Source organism: Rhodamnia argentea, chromosome 1 (genome assembly GCF_020921035.1).
Source record: "Rhodamnia argentea isolate NSW1041297 chromosome 1, ASM2092103v1, whole genome shotgun sequence".
Classification (NCBI taxonomy): Eukaryota; Viridiplantae; Streptophyta; class Magnoliopsida; order Myrtales; family Myrtaceae; genus Rhodamnia; species Rhodamnia argentea.
In genome coordinates, this window is record NC_063150.1 from 36485164 (window position 1) to 36502693 (window position 17530).

The following is a 17530-nucleotide window of genomic DNA, read 5'->3' on the forward strand; positions in this document are numbered from 1 at the left end:
TCGGCACTGCTGAAATGCTTTTTCGGCTAGCACATTCCACCGCCCGCAGGCAAATGCGCAAGAAGCCGAAGATGGTTTGCAGATCCAGATACAAGTCGGTGACTTTAATATTGCAGTCGCAACTGTCGAAATACTATCAATTTGAAAAAGAGTTGAGATATGAGCCATTTGCCCTAAAAAAACGTGTATAGGCAACTTCCTAGCGGGAGCAGCTACCACCATTCAATAAAGTCGATGAATTTTAAAATAATAAGGTGGAGACCAAATAAGCCATAGAAATAGTGATGTACCTTTTCACACGCCTCATTTAAAAAAAAAAAGGGGAACGCGTATAGCCGAGTTCCCAGCCGGTGCAACTTCCATTAGTCGATAAAGTCCGATGTAGCTTTTCACATGCACAATTTCTTTTGAGTTTCTTCTTCGTGCCTGTCACGTGACTCTGCCTATGTAACAAACAACCTCTATTCTAAATTCACACCTGAACTTTTGGATTGAAAAAGACAAATGATTCCCAAACATTTAAATCATTCACATTATTTTGAAACCATATCTACGTTGGACATGTTTAACACCCCTGTCCAATATTGTAAAAATCACAAATTATGCTTAAAGAATCGCCTCCCGGATGACACGTGGGACTCTAAGCTAAAATCTACTTCATATTGCATTTATTGAATTTGCAGCATTCTCCACCAAAAAAATAATAATAATAATACACCACCAAAGTACTACCTCAGCACATATTCAACAATTCGCCGTGGAGGTGTACCTAATAACTTCCCTTTTTTTTTTTTTTTTGGAGGTGTACCTTTTCACACGCCAAATTTCTTTCTTCTTCGTGCTTGTCACATAGCTCTCGCTATTAAGAGTGATCGATTCTAAAGTAAGTGATTCCTATCTTTATTCTGCTCTGCACACACTCAGATTCTATTTTGTAAAACATTTGCATACCCTATCATTTTCATACTAATTTTTTTTTTTTTTTTGGTAAGGAACCACTCATACTAATCTTTGGTCTGCGAATTAATTGAAAAAGTTGCGAAATAACCTATTCATCCCCCCTCGATGTGATATTGTTAGCCCCAACAGTTTACATTTCACGGTCACTCTAGCAAATCTCCAATTCTTATCTTTTATTCTTGTGCATATTTCGATAATGTCTATAATTGTATGCGTATATTTGAAATACTTATGGACTAAATTTTTTAAGTTAATGGAACAAATTCCTACATCCAAATTATGGAAAGGACCCTTCAAATTTTTTTGACAAGTTATATTCCTTGATTGTGCATTTAAACTACTAGCACTCAAATTGTAATGATTTTTCAAAAACTGAGGAACACTTGGTTTTGAACTCCCAATGTGTTCTGGGTGCTCGTTCCTTTATGTGAGTTCGCCATAGGACCTCACGTTGCATGTAGCAGGGTCTCTCTCTCTCTCTCTCTCTCTCTCTCTAGTAGGCACTGTTGAAATCTTTTTCTTCGAGCCCCTTTATACCGAGCTTTGGCAATTTGGATTGCTAGTGCTCGTTTCTGTCTCTTATATCGCCATGGGAGCACTTAGCAGCAGCCCCCTCTCGATCTCGAAATACTTTTTCATCTAGAGCGTTGACCGGCTGGAGGCAATTTCACAAAAAACCAAAGATATTTCGCAAATCTCGATACAGGTCAGTAACTTTAAGATCGAAGCCAATGACTTTTGAAGACTTATCAGAAGATTGTTGAAATGCTTTTAATTTTACAAAGACTAAAGATATGGGCCAACTACCAATCAATTCGAGAAATTAAAATTGACTTAGATGACCTATAGATTTAAGGAAGTTTTGGAATATTCGGATTTGATTTGGAACCCATGTGATCGGTTCAGACATCAACAGCAATTGTAATACATTATTTCCTGCTTAGACAGAAGTGGCCTCATTATAAAAAAATTTCGAAACATCGACTTTCCCATCATGAACAGAACATGCTATGGCCACGTCAAGGTTTATTATTAGAAAACTACTACAAATTCACTTTGTTTGAATTTGATCCCATGTGCCATCAAAACGCGCATAGGCAACTTCCCGGCGGGTGCAACGTCCAATTTACAGTCAATAAACTTTTCTTTCAAGTCTCTTTTTCGTGCTACTGCTTGTCACATGGCTTTGTCTTATGTAGACAACATCTGCTCTGAAATCACTATTGAGCACTTTTGAACTTTTGGATAAATGAAATAAGATTTTAGAAAAGTTCATTAACTTTTGAGTGAAGATGAATCCAATTGGATATATTGACGGGCTAGGACTTGGGCTCCCTCTTGGTGATATCTTCGGGTGAAGGTATTGGACTTCACGCCACAAAAATATTACAGAACAAAAGAAAACGAGAAAACACTCTAATTGAGACTACAATGAAAGGTTTACCTTTCGGATGTTCTCTACCTTTTTTCTCTGCTGCTGTAAAAAATTGAAGATTCTCCACTTATCTCAACACCAAACCACGAGCACTCTGTTGTTTCTACTGTGGAATCTCGAGGTCGACGATGTCAACGCTCGATTTTGATGTGGTCAAGTAACATTGATAGAAAATTAGGGTTCGAATTGAGGGAATTGGGGATTCAAATCAACGAAGGGGTTTGCGAATTGGGGGGTTAATTATGGTCTCACTGTGAATGATCTGAGTCGAATGTAATGTAATTAGGGTTTGATTTTTTTTTTTTGGTCTGTAATTAGGATTCGAATTGAAGTAGTGTTAATTCTGATGGAATGGGGTCGCACGAATTGGGGGAGTAATTAGTGTTCCTCTGGTTAAACCGGCAAGAACTAGGCAGAATTTAAGCATTATCTTTCCATTAGAAAATTACTTTCCTTTGGGACGTAAAGAGCACAAATGACCACCATCAGCAATATATTTTTTCTATTTTTTATTCCCTGGATAAGTTTCTGTGGATAGACATTCGTTTGACAACGATACAAAATTTATGTTTCCAAAACAGAAATTTGTTTGATAAGAGCATAAAATTTCTATAGTTGTCTACCACTGAAACTCGTCCAGCAAACCAGAGATTTGTGGACAGAAAATAGCGAAGGGCGAACGGGAGCCGAAGACCAAAGACCGGCAACCATAGGTTGGCAACCGACAAACGGCGGATGTTGAACATATGTGTATATGTACAAACTATTTGGGCTATTGACATCAATGTATACATATATGCATACATTTGTATGAATGTGTCATAGTTTAAATTGTTGTCGTCTAAGTTCGTATAAACAGAAAATAAGATTGAAAGACTAACCTTTAGCTAATGTAAAATGAGTATGCAGAAGATTGATTCGAGCCCAACGAATGTCGCTGTCTCCTTAAGACAAATTTGTCCCCTCAATTCGGACAAATTTCGTACCCGAGGACGTTGGAAAATTGTCTCCCGGGATAGAACGGATCGCGTTCCTCTGAAGCGGTACTTCTTCAAAGGACTCCAACGAACGTAACTTTGCAGAATTATCGCACAGAATGTATGAGGGGAAAACATGCATGCAAGATTTTGAGGAAACCGAAATGTATGCTCAGAAGAAAGAAAACGTGTCCCAAAATGGCCTATTCGAGGACTATTTATTTTTGGAAGAACGAAAAGCCACGAAGAGTCACGAAGCTTGAATTCGGGCGGTAGTTTTTCATAACCGACCGACTCCTTACGAACAATTGTATTTGTTCGTTATTCTCCGAATAATTGCAACTGTTCGTTCACGGACGAACGTCCAAAAATTTCCGAACAATTGCAACTGTTCGTTCGCGGACAAATGTCCAGAAATTTCTAGACAATTCGTTTCAGCTATGTGTCTGTTCGGCAAAAAATAAAAGACTGATGGGCAAAAAATAAAAATATAAAAAATGGATTATAAGAAGCCCCGACGCCTGTGCCCGAACCGAACCGAACCGGCCGGACGGCGGCGGCGCGCGCGTGTGTGGGCCGAAATCCATTTGCGTAGGTCCTCCCTCCTCCACAAAAGTGGGGTGCCCCTTGGGGCCCAAACCCATTTGTGAGGTTCCACTTAATAAACCCATCTCCCATCTACCTCTCATCCTATGTGGGACTCCCACATTTCCTTGTCATTCACTCTAGAGGGATAAATTCCCCAACAATCCCCCACATGAATGAGATATTCGGACATCACGACTCTTCGTATATGCATGAAATGCAATATGCGATTATTCCTTGAGAGATAGTTACATCGGGATAAGTAGTCTAAAACTTTGAACTTTCCCTAGTGAAACCATCGGACTTACTCGGTCAATCAGTAGACTTGATGTCTTTGAACCGTCGACCTTTGGTGTAAGCCTAGATAATAAAAATCACATAACTTTCTCTCGAACAAAGTTAGTTCTCACCGTTGTGTTCGTTTTGGCCATGAACACTGCCTGGTCTCATGAGTGTTTTAGAGAATTCGGCCTTTTCAATTCTCACAGAAGCGGCCCTCACTTCACACTCACATAGGTGATTTACGAACATATAGTATATCACATACTCAATTCGGAATCATTAAAGGCTTTTCGCTTAACCTTCACATATTAGTACTGTCTTCATCTAGGAATGAGTAATAAATTACAATACTCTACACAGCCTTCATAACTTGGTTGTCCCTTTGAACCTAGATCTTGGGATCTCCGGTCAACAAGGAAGGGTATCCGCTATGAGGACTTATTTATAGGCCTTAAACCCATTCCTTTCGATGTTTTCACAACTATCTCTCTAGTTAGGCCTTTTGTTAGTGGATCCGCAACATTATCTTTTGACTTCACATAGTCAATTGTGATAATTCCACTAGAAAGAAGTTGTCTTACAGTGTCATGTCTTCGACGTATGTGTCGAGACTTACCGTTATACATGACATTCCTTGCCCTTCCTATTGCTGCTTGACTGTCACAATGTATGCATACAGTAGTCACCGGTTTAGGCCAATTAGGAATATCTTCCAAGAAGTTTCGAAGCCACTCTGCTTCTTCACCGGCCTTATCCAAAGCAATAAACTCTGATTCCATTGTAGATCTTGTTATGCAAGTTTGTTTGGATGATTTCCAAGACATTGCTCCCCCACCAAGTGTGAATACATATCCACTTTTCGATTTTGTGTCTTTAGTGCCGGTTATCCAATTTGCATCACAATATCCCTCAAGTACCGCTGGATATTCCGTATAATGCAAAGCATAATTTTGAGTATGCTTCAAGTAGCCCAATACACGTTTCATAGCTTTCCAATGATTTTCATTTGGACTAATTGTAAATCGGCTTAGCTTGCTTACCGCACAAGCGATATCCGGTCTAGTACAGTTCATGACATATATTAAACTGCCTAGTATACTAGCATAATCATTTTGAGCCTTACTTACACCAGTATTCTTTGAAAGATGTAAATTAACATCTATCGGTATACTTCTTGGTGATATGCCTAGATTCTTGCCTTTTTCAAGAATCTTCTCAATGTAATGGGATTGAGATAGAGATAATCCTTCGGATGTTTTACGAATTTTAATTCCTAAAATGACATCTGCGATTGTTGCGACCTAAAAAAATAAACAGGTTAATTTTCGGGCTAATGGATTATCGGGTTAATTAATTAACTAACCTAACTCGGACTCTCCCAAGTCCATACCAAATCGCAACTTAGGGTTCGAATAATTAACATGCAATGTGATTTGAATTTGGAGTCGCCACTAATCATTTTCGGTAGGTCGATTAGAAACCTAAATAAAATAGCGGGAGAAAACTATCTTATTTCTACGAACCGGAGATTTTGAATTCGGGGATTTGGTTACGTCAGATTTCTCTAACGCCCTTTCGGTACCATTTTCATGAAAAATATTTGATTTGGCAATTTTGATGGATTTTACTTGAAATTCAAAGATGCAATTTTTTGGTTTTTTATCTTCTTTTTTATGAGAATGTAAAACAATGAACTTTGTGCAATATACACCATGTATGATTTAGAAAGAAAGAAAACGCAGCCATCCACGAGTATTTATAAAAATAAATTAACATGTAATAATGCTAAAATTTGAAACACGTGGCATGTCTAAAATAAACAAACAAATGTTCAAACCAAACGATTATATTTTTGTAGATCGAGATGGAAAGGATTACCTTCTATTACACAAAATCTTACTCACATACACGTTATAGTTCCCTTCAAGATCTCGGAGTTGGAAGAACGCGGTTGTCGTCGAAAATGGCAAGCAATGGCGTTGTTGGGTGGCGAGAGGCGAAATATGTGTCGGGACTCGTCGAAGATGATGCTCGACTAAAACTCTTTTCTTCACTCTCGAATTTTCTCTTCTGATTTTTCTCAAGAACTCTCTTTTTCCTCTCTAAAAATTCCTCTCAAAAACTCTCTCAAAACTCTCTCAATTCTCTTCCACTTCCCCAAACTCTCTCAATTCTCTCTCAATTCTCTTACACTCCCCCCCTCTAAAACTCTTCTCAAGAGCTCTCTCAATACTCTCTCAATTCTCTTCCACTCCCCCTTCCTAAACTCTCTCAATTCTACTCCTCTTTTATAGGCAAAGTTCTCCATCCTTCATTCTTCATCTTCATTTCTTCACCTTCCATTTTCATCTTCTCTTCTTCATCTTCATTTCTTCACCTTCCATTTTCATCTTCCCTTCTTCATATTCATCTTCTCTTCTTCATCTTCCCTTCACCATCTTCCTTTCATTATCTTCTCTTCTTTATCTTCTCTTCACCATCTTCCTTTCATTATCTTCTCTTCACCATCTTCCTTTCTCCATCTTCTTTTGGTATTTGCAATGCGATCCCCGAAGTTTCAAGTATTTGCAATACTGAGTCCCCTGAAGTTTTAAGTATTTGCAATACGGTCCCTGAAATTTCAAATCTTCTCGGTGTATTTTTCCATCCCGTGCCTAGTCTAGACGCATGCTAAATTAAGTGTTCTGCTTGCCCAATTATATGCCAATGCAATGTACGCTAAAAATAAATATGTGAGATGATTTTTTATAATTTTTATGCAAAAAATAGATTAGTCAAAATTTAGGCGTCAACAGCTGCCCCTCTTTGAGTGGAGGCTCGTAGAGGTTCCGCTCAAAGACAAAATTGAATCCTAAATTTTGATAGTGCAAATTATGGATGAACTTTTTGGCGGGAGTTTTAATCCCATTTTTTTTAATGTAATGAAGTGATGCATGATATGCAAGACTGTAAATAACATGTGTCATAATTCCTCTTTTCCATGTTAGAGAAACTCGCACATGGATCGCATACAAGAATACCTGTTTTATCAAATTTCTCGTAAGCTAAATGGTTCTCTTAATTTCCAAGCTTCTTTTTGCGGATGCAAGGATTTTAAGGTATCGGTGCCTTATCCGTTACCGCAGGCTTCTTTCCGGTGCGAGACAGCGCAAAATATGTGTGTCGTTCGAGATCACAAGAGCTACGTCGTTGTGAGTCGAAAGAAGTGAAATCAAGTTCACAAGAGCTACGTCGTTGTGAGTTGATTAAATGTTGAAATCGCCAGTGCATATGTCTTCACGATTTGACAAAGGGGAAACAAAATCATAAGAGCTACGTCATTATGATTTGGTTTGGATCAAAACCATGGGTGCTTATGTTTTCATGATTTGATAAAGGAGCCGAAAATCATAAGAGCTATGTCATTATGAGCCGACTAAAGGTCAAGATCACCAGTGCATACGTCTTCGTGATTCGAGACCGGAATCATAAGAGCTACGTCGTTATGATTTGATAAGATGTCAAGATCGCCAGTGCATATGTCTTCACGACCTAACGTAAGAGGCATATTGCCCGAATTGAACAATATTTGATAGGAGCACCATCGAATGGAATCGATAAGTACAAAAGAGGCATATTGCCCGAATTGAATCATAATAACTATCATCAGAAGAGTTGTTAATTTGAAAAGGGGTTCGGAAAACTTACCCGGGTTCTCCAAACGATTAATCAAGGAACGAAACAGATTCTCAGTATCGTACTGGTAGGCATTTGCCAGCAAAACTTGCTCATTCAATAATCCTTGGATGAATTTCGAGACCTTGGGAGGGAACTCGAACATCGGAAATGTATTACCTATCATAGAATGTCAGAGGTAACACACACAAACATATTCAACAATGAGTATAATGCAATCACTTATACTATGGTTCATGCATAACCATTTCGTCAAGTTCGCATTACCAATTTTGTCCAGGGAGGTTCTCACATTACGAATACCTCGAATGTGAGTTGAATGGGGGACTTTCGGTCCGAAAGGGCTTTCTCTCACTCTCGAGAAAAGCTATTTATCCCTGTCTGCAGGATTCAAGAGAAATCACTCAATCTTTCCATCATCGCATTCGATAAGGATCCAAGTAATCTCGCAATTGATACGACCGAGCCGATCTCGGAGGTCTTGATTAGGACCGTAATGAGGGCTAGGTCAAAGGTTTACAAAGGGGACTCTAGTTGAGTCAAGGCTGCTGAAATGAATTTCTTCGTTATCTCGCTCCTGGGTTTACAAGTCAAGAACCCCGCAAAAATGAGAGAGAAATAATCTTGCTCGAACCTCTTCGAGTGATGCTTAAAATCATTTAACTCTACGTTAACTCAAGTGCCCTAATCGAAGAGACTTTGGAGGGTTATAACGTAGGCCGGGATTGGGGACCCGAGGAACGAAAAGGCTCGTTTTGGCTCGAAATTAAATGAGAAGGGGCTTGACGTTGGTGATCATCGTCGACTAGTCACCGATCTTGGTCTTCTGGAAATGTCTTTAGAAAGAATACCATCATTGAATGAGGGATGGTAGTTTTCTACTTTGAAAATTGCACTTTGCAAACCTGATTTCTTGGGGAGTCTTCTTTCACAACAAGTGTCTGTCAAGGATTTGCAAGAGACACAATGCAAACATGTACATGGAATTTACAACTTAACATGCAAAAATGTACATTCAAAATTCAGAAGTACTTTACAAATGAATGTGCATTGGCCTTACTTTTTGGTATGCACTTTGCTTTTCCTATGCTTGAAATTTTCGAATGAGATCGACCTTTGCTTTTCTTACTCCCGACTCTCATTTTTCTTTTTTTCTTCTTTTTTCGAGAAGAGATTTCTTTTCCTTTTTCTTTGAGAGCTCTTCAACATCTCTTTATTTTGCTTTTTTTTTTGTTTTTTTTTCGAGAGCGGGCCCTTCTCCTTTAAGTTGAGTTTGCCTCTCTTTTTTTTTTACAATCCCATGATTTTGAACCGAGAATTACAACAAACATAAACATTTACAAAGAAAAATTATGTAAACATAAAAAATCTAGCATACAAGAAATGAGTCCATTCGGGAATTCTCTGTTGACCCAACCATCTCCAATTCTAATCCTTGGGAAAATGCTATCTTCGTCTTTGGAATGAGCAAATGATCACCAACGGGGGTTTAAGAAATGAATTTGCAGGCTCAAGTGGGCTATGCAAAGAATGAAGTGTATAGGATAGAGAAGTGAATGCTCTTCATCATCCTAAAGCACTTGAATTAAAGTTCGAGTATAAATGCAAAGAAACACCCGAAGATTAATGTTAGTCCGAGCAAGAAAATTTCTAACCATTTACCTCGTGTTGCTGCTAGAATTAACCCGTCCGGGACCCGATATGGGGTGGTTCTTGACAGGGGGTAAAGAAATGAAACCACCGCTCAAAAGGGGTAATCAATGGATCACCTGTAGTGTTTGGGATAGAGAACTGAATGCCTCTGTCATTTCGGCTATCGTACCTTTTGCGAGAAAACCTTTTACCTTGTGAAATGCGGAACTTAGCCACCGTTCAACTCTCCTGAAAAAATGGGACGTGTTTGGGAAAGGATTGCCTTTCATCATCCCGCCCTGCCCCATTCCATACATTCGATGTATCTTATGTAGTTCATGTGCCTTATTCAGAGTTGGTAAATTAAACATGAGGAACAGTTATGCGCAAACTATGCAATGTATGAGTGTTTTTTAGCATATAAAATGCATCAACTTTTTATCTTGGTGAACAGAATTCGCAAGCACATAAGAAACTTCTTAGGGGCGTGGATTGGGAGTTGCCCTCGCTCATGCAAATGAGTTGCAAAACTTCATTATCCGGTTCGAGACATGAGATTGTCAAAAGCTCCAGGAATTTCTTATTTCATTAATTTTTCGGGGAGAATGGATACTTCCCTATCTAGAAAGGCAGTGACCCCCGTAAAAATCAAAAGGGAAAGCATCAATGTACGTTCTCATGTTCTAAACGAGTTGAAACGATACCGCTTTACCCTTGTACGTATTCCTTGCAAACTTTGAATTGAAAAGATCAACTCATCTGGATCGGATTGTATGTCCGGGATGTTATCTCTCCGGTTTTGTAACCATATGGGCTAAGCTTCAATCGGCATTGAATCGCGAAGCAAAAAGGTTTTTATTAATCTTTGTACATTGATGTCAAATCCCGGGATCGAACCTGGAACGCCTCGGACCACTGTCATTCCCCCAACCACTAGGCTGTGGTGATGTTGGCGTCCACGGTTGGTTCGCTTTTTGTTATATTGTTCTCAAAAAAGTTGGCAATCCCCTGTCGAGAATAAAATAAGCATAATTTAGAGTTTGAAATGACCGAGAGCCAATTGGGACGATACTGAGTTACCCATCTTTGAGCCCGCTTGGCCTTTTACTCGTATTCTCCCAAGTAAGGCTATTCGGAATCTCTCTTTACGGGCGTTCGGGGGCGTCGTCCACAAATTGATTTGCTACAGGCCTAGCTTAACAAGGAACTCACGCATTTGATAAGGGAGGAGAAAATTCGCCCTTTAACTCTAGGCAAATTCTAAACAGCTAGAAAGTAAAAAAAAAATATCCCACGCAGGGGAACTATACATGGAATTAAAGGAGTATTCATGCAAGATTGGTTCCACCTCTTTTGCTGGCCATTCCAATGATCGATCGATTTTGTCTTGGATCATACACCAACGATCGTTGTTTGAGGATCCATAATCACTTGTTTCGGATCATAACTCGGGAGGTCCTTCGACTCCGAACCGGCCGATCAAGGTGGTGAGCTCATCATCAAAGTAATCTTCTGATTTTTCGAGCAATTGATACTCGAATTGGGCATTGTTACTTGCTAACACCGGCGACGGATTTCCCACTTTGTTTTCGCCGTGAGCGCCTCGACTCCTTGAGCTTGAGCTTCCGCCGTTGCTCGGGAACTTGTAGGGATGATCAACCGGTCTGCTGCTAGAACCACCAGCGGAAGGTTGGTATGGCCTGTATTCTTGATTGGGAAGTGGCCGGGTACCTTTTGCTCGGTAGGTTTTCCCGGTATTGATCTTCCAATCAACTTTGGTCCGGTCGCCTTGATTCCAAGCCGCATCGTGCTTCCTCAGCTTACCTCTAAACCTTTTAAGGTGATTCGTGACACTTTGCATGATGAGTCCGTCTATATTCATTATTTTGAGTACAGCCATTGGTCGTGCTGAATTGATTCCTAACCGTCGAATCGCCTCAACGAATATAGAATGAAGCTCGGTGGACCAAAGGAGCCTTTTCTTTTCGACAAAATCGTTGTCGTCGCCTTGGCCATAGTTTTTTTGTTCGAGTAATTGCTTCCTTACAGCATGCTGCCAAATGTTTTGGAGCACTCGAACGCAGACCGGCTTCTCTAGGATGTATCGAGCACCATGCAATATGGCCCTCGTTATGAACTGCTGATCATCACTTGCTGATGTTACGATGACCCGTATATTCAACTCGGAATCAATGATCTTTAAGAGATTGAGACCGTCCATGTCGATTCCTACCATGGCTGTGACGACGATGTCAAAATCATATTTGTACTGCCTCAGCACTTGTAAGGCTTCCGTTGCTTTCGCATAAGCTGAAACCTTGTACATGCACTTTTTCAGCATAGCAACGAGGACCGAGAGGGAAACGGGGTTGCCATCAATGGCCATGACTCGCAGATCTTCGGGATAGGAAGCTTCCCATATTTCCGCCTGGAATGAACGTGTACTTCTTTTAAAACCTTCCATATGTAGACCGAAATGGGTATTTCGACCGCAGACCGGGCTTTAGATGTTTTTGGACTTGAAAATCACAAAAGCAACGATGGCCTTTCGTGACGAGTTCTGGAGGTCATTAGGTGCATGGAGACTTCATGTTCTTTATAAACTTTTTTTCGATCTATTAGTCTCGCATATAGGTTCTCGCTTTCCCTACGAAAGAGGACAGCTTTTTCTCTCCTTTCCGGTCTTGGTGCCTTGGATCCATTTCGTAATAACTCTTATCTCTCACTCAATCTGTCATCTTTTTCTTTTCTGATATGGAGGAGCCCTCAAATCTTTTCGCTTTCTCTACGAACAAGGCAGTCATTTCCCTCCTCAAATCTTTTTGCTCCCTCCTATGGTCGAGACAGTTATTTCCCTCTTTAAATCTTTTCGCTCCCTCCTACGGAAGATGCAGTTATTTCCCTCTTCAAATCTTTCCCGGGGTTGATCGCGGCTGTTGTTGCCATTGTTGTTGCGGTCGAGATCTTGAATTTCACCGCCAAGGGAGTTGGGTTTTATCGCTTCGGTGCCGGATTTGGCCTCGAAATCCAGCAGTTCGCTCTCGGGGATGTCTAGGTTGGTTGCCCCTAGTAAGTGCTGGTAGCCTCTAAACATGTTGGATTGAAATACCTCTTACCGCCTTTTGTTCACTCTACTCTCCGCTGTATGCTTACTCTCTCCAAATTCTTTTGAGTAAACATGTATGTTCCAAAGCCTCCCTTTTAACGTGGATGAAAACCACCAAGCCGGTGCTTCTCCCAAGATTTCGTGTTTCCCGCTCTGTCTTCTTCATTTCCTTCTGACATGATGGGACCCTCAAATCTTTTCTCGCAGATGCTTGTCCCTCTTTTAATATGGCGGAACCTTTAAGTCATTTCGCAATTTTTTCGAATTCGTGAGCCTCGAGATGGTAGATCCGTGATTCACGGACGAAACGTCCGTAGTTTTACCCGGATAATTAATTCGGCCTCCACAATAATTATTGCTATGACTTTTTCTGCCCTTTAAATTAGGATTTAACGCCGAGGCGATTATCGCTTTCATATCTTCATCTCCAATCTTCTAAGCACTCTTTCGCATCCATTCTTTTTCGGTTGCTTCAACAACAATGGCCTCCTTCCCCGCACACGTCTTCTCGGCCGAAGTTTTGGCCAAATGGGAGAAACTTTACAATCTCCTAGGCCAGGGCTACTCTTATATAGCCAACCACCCGGAGACCGAAGCTGAAATCCTTCTTATGTTTACGGATATGGACACTGCTTCTATTGAAGGCACCAAGTTAGAAGAGGAATACAAGATCTTTCCTACTCTCTTCACTAACTTCCCGGAGGCTTACCATCTTGCTCATCAAGATGTTACCTTGGCTCATCTTGTGAGAGCTCGCTATCAAGATCGGTCGGACAACTTGATGTTGGCCGGTCTTGTAGCCGACAATTATAAGAAGGCCCTTGACTACGGTAATGATCAAGTCTCACCGCTGATTCGTGAGAGGGGGAACTTGGTGGAACGTTTGGCCATGTCCCAGACCATCTTTCAGCGCGATCCGCTCAATATTGTTTTGAAATTCCAATGCACATGGCTGGAAGAAAGGCTGGACGATCGACCCCTGGATATAGCCCGCGGGAGAATGCTGATCCATGACTTGGAATTTGCTGTCGAGTATCACGAGGACAAGGTAGCCAAGCTTAAAGAGAAATGTGAGCTCCTCCTCTTTAAGCTGGCGGATCTCGATTCTCGAAGCGATCAAGATAGGCGGAGCATCAATCGTATGGAGAGTTAGTTAAACTCCTTTGTGATGCTCATTAGGGCTCAGTGTGGCTTTACGTTCCCACCCCGATGATCTGTTTGTAAGGCTCTCCGATGGATGAAATAAATGCAAGTTTTTACTCATTTGCATTTCGCTTTCGCATTATTCGATCTTCCATATGCCGAGTGATTTTATCTTGGTCGTCATATTTTTTTGCAAGATAACCCATTTACTTTGTGGATATGTAAATCTCACACTCCTGATGGCCAATTCAATTGGGCCAGAGAGACCCCCCATTTGAAACAATCTCTCAGCAATGATTAGTAGTGAGGAAACAAACGAATGCCCGAATGTGAACAACTCGTGAATCTGTCTTAATATTATAACTTGATGATGACAACATCAGAGTGAATCAAGTATAATATTTCTTTACGTAGTCAGAATCGACTGGGTTGGTAAGGACATGACCATCCATCTCGGCCATAATCAAAGCACCACCAGGGAGCACCTTCTTTACTATATATGGACCACCATAGTTTGGAGCGAATTTCCCTTCTAGGAGTGGGACTATTGGCAATAATTTTCTCAAGACCAGGTCATTGATCTGAAAATATCGAGGCCGAACTTTTTTGTTGAATGAATTAGCAACCCTCTGCTAATAACACTGGCCATGACATATAACCTTAAGTCTCTTTTCATCGATCGGATTTAATTGGCTCGCCCTCCGCTGGATCCATTCAGCTTCCGTCAAGATAGCTTGAGACAAGATACGTAAGGAAGGAATTTCCACTTCAACCGGTAGAACAGCCTCCATTCCATATACAAGAGAATACGGGGTTGCCCAGGTAGATGTCCGGATCGAGGTCCGATACGCCATAAGTGCAAATGGCAACCTCTCATGCCAATCGCGATAATTTTCAGCCGTCTTCGCTAAGATTTTCTTGATGTTCTTATTGGCGGCTTCTACTGCTCCATTCATCCGAGGACGATATGGGGAAGAGTTCGGATGCTTGATCTTGAATTCCCTAAACAATTCGTCCATTAGCTTGTTGTTTAAGTTCGAGCCATTATCGGTGATTATGGCTTCAGGTGAACCGTATCGAGCAATGATATCTCGGCGGATAAATTTCACGATATTTCGTGCCGTGACCGCTAAATAGGATGCGGCTTCGATCCATTTGGAGAAATAGTCAATCGCCACCAAGATGAATCGATGGTCATTGGATGCTTTAGGGTTGATAGGGCCGATAACATCAATGCCCCACATAGAAAACGGCCATGGTTCGGATAATCGATGCAACTCGTTCGGCGGGACACTAATCTTGTCACCATGAATCTGACATTTGTGACAGCTCCGGACATGCTGAATACAATCTCTTTCGAGCGTGAGCCAATAATAACCCAATCTCATAATCTTCTCGCCTAACAAGTGGCCGTTCATGTGTGGACCACGGATCCCTTTACGTACTTCCATCATCAGACGAATCGCTTCGGTTGAGTCAACGCATCTTAGCAGGACAAAATCGAATGACCGCTTGTACAAATTCTCTCCGTTCAAGAAGAACTTCGAGGCCATCTTCCTTATGTACTTTTGGTCAGATACGGTACTTTTTGAGGGAACTCCCCGCTTCGAATATAAGTCTTGATGTCATGGCACCACGGCTTACCATCGGGTTCATCGATTACGGCCATACAATATGCCCTCTTTTTTAACACCTCGATCTTGGTTGGGTCAACCTCAAGTCCATTGGCGACTTGTAATATTGAAGACAAGGTAGCCAATGCATCGCCGAATCGATTATGAGTCCGGGACGGATACTCAAATGAGATATCCTCAAATTCTTCCACCAGTTCATCCAGATACTCATGGTAGGACAAGAATTTAGCATCTCTCGTCTTCCACTTTCCTTACCGCAAACCTCTTAGTTGTCGTGGCGATATTACCGTACCAACCTTTCTTCATACCGTTCTCGATTTCTTCAGCCATTGCGATGAGATGGCTGAATGACGTGGCAACGGATCCCAAAATTCGGGTTCTCATAACTTGCGGCAGAGTGGAAACAAACAATTTCATGAGCTCCCTTTCGGGAGGGACTGGTTTCAGCCGAGATGCCACGTTCCTCCACCTGGTAGCATCTTGCTTGATTGTTTCTCCTCTTTTCATCTCAAGCTGTTCAAGATCTTCTCCGGTGGTGAGCACGTCCAAGTTAAAGCTAAAATGTTTGATGAAAGCATTAGCTGCCTTCTCCCAATCATCCATCCGGTAGATCTCGTAGTCCGTATACCATCTCATGGCAGCTTCTTTTAAACTAGCCTGGAAAGTCTGGACCATTAGGGGGCTGTTGATCGCATACTTGTTCATTCTTGCCTGGTACATCCGGACGTGCTGAACCGGGTTGGAAGTTCCATCATACTTCTCAAAGTCGGGCATCTTGAACTTCTCCGGCATTGTGACCTTTGAAAAGACAGACAAGTCAATCCGGGGTATGTTGTGAGTCCCCTCGACCTCTCGGATCCTCTGTTCCATTTGGGCCAACAGCTTGGCCGTATCACCATTCAATCCGGGGGCCACGTGGCTGGCTTGGGGGATTGGGACTACGGGCGGTATGCTTGAGATCACACCCGTGGTGATCATATCTTCTAGCGGCATTGTTTGATAGGGAGCAGTTTCCGTGGCTTTACCGGAGTTGTCCGTAGGAGGAATTAGAGCAGGAAGCGGCGGGCTGGCGGCGGATGATTGAAGTTTGGCGGTGAAGGCGGCCATCATTTCTTCCATCTTTCGGGACATCATCCCTTCAAAGCGCTCAGTCAAGGAGCCAAGTTTCTCGTCTAGGGCAGCACCGACGGTAGCGTTGATGTCGGCCATCCTCTTTGCGATCGATCGAGTAATATGTGGAGGATCCGTGATAAATTACCTGTATGCAGTAACAAACCCAAAATGAGTACAGGGAGCAAGAATAGCGAGCCGGCCCATGACATCCCTCTAGACTCAAACGAACAAAGTGATTATGACCAAAGGATTGAAACATGTAATTTTCAGTTTGTCCGCTTTTACGAAAAAATTCGTATTAATTCGTACGTTGCTCAAAACATGTCCAAATTTTACGAGCTTATAGTTGAGAAGGTGATGAACAACTTTTATGTTGGCCAATCAGACTAGAAATGCACGGATCAAATCAGTTTAATGTGTCTTTCCAAATAAATCACGTTCAGAAAACTGTTATAACCGCATGTTGTTGAAAAAACGAATGGCCATCTTAAATTATGAATTTAATTCTGAAATTCTGCAAGATATTAGTTGAAACATAGGTCTACCACTTTCGTGTTTGGCACTTACTCAAAGCTCCATCGTAGAATTTAGTAAAAATCGCACAACAGGAATAAGCCAAATTAGAATTGAGGACAAATGATGAAATTGTAAAAGCTACGGAAGCAAAGTGCGAAATTGGAAATAAGACAATGAAACTTCTAAACAATCAACCTAAACCATGGACCGGCCCAAAATAAAAATGAGATAACAGGGTACAAGAGACAAGAAATTACCTCTCATACGAAGAAAATGCCAATCACAAAGACATGCGCATGAATTGTGAGTTTAAATCTTATTCTATCTATCCAAAAGGCTTTTGCAAAGTGAAATGATGAACGAAATGACATGTCGCAGCCTCGCGCGCAATCATCATAACTAGTCGCAACCTCGCGTACAATAGTCATGACTAGTCGGGTCCAATCACTTCGGCTTGGTTCGGTCGACAAGG

General features: G+C 41.3%; 1 protein-coding gene across 1 annotated transcript in view; it reads right to left on the reverse strand.

Annotated features, from left to right (window-relative positions):
* Window positions 1-4493: 4493 nt before the first annotated feature.
* The window catches only part of LOC115725972 (putative methyltransferase DDB_G0268948), a 31163-nt gene continuing 18126 nt past the window's right edge, over window positions 4494-17530 (reverse strand). Inside the window, exon 4 of the mRNA XM_048281419.1 lies at window positions 4494-4535. The gene's annotated coding sequence lies outside the window, so the exon portion shown is untranslated. The remainder of the gene's footprint in view (window positions 4536-17530) is intronic.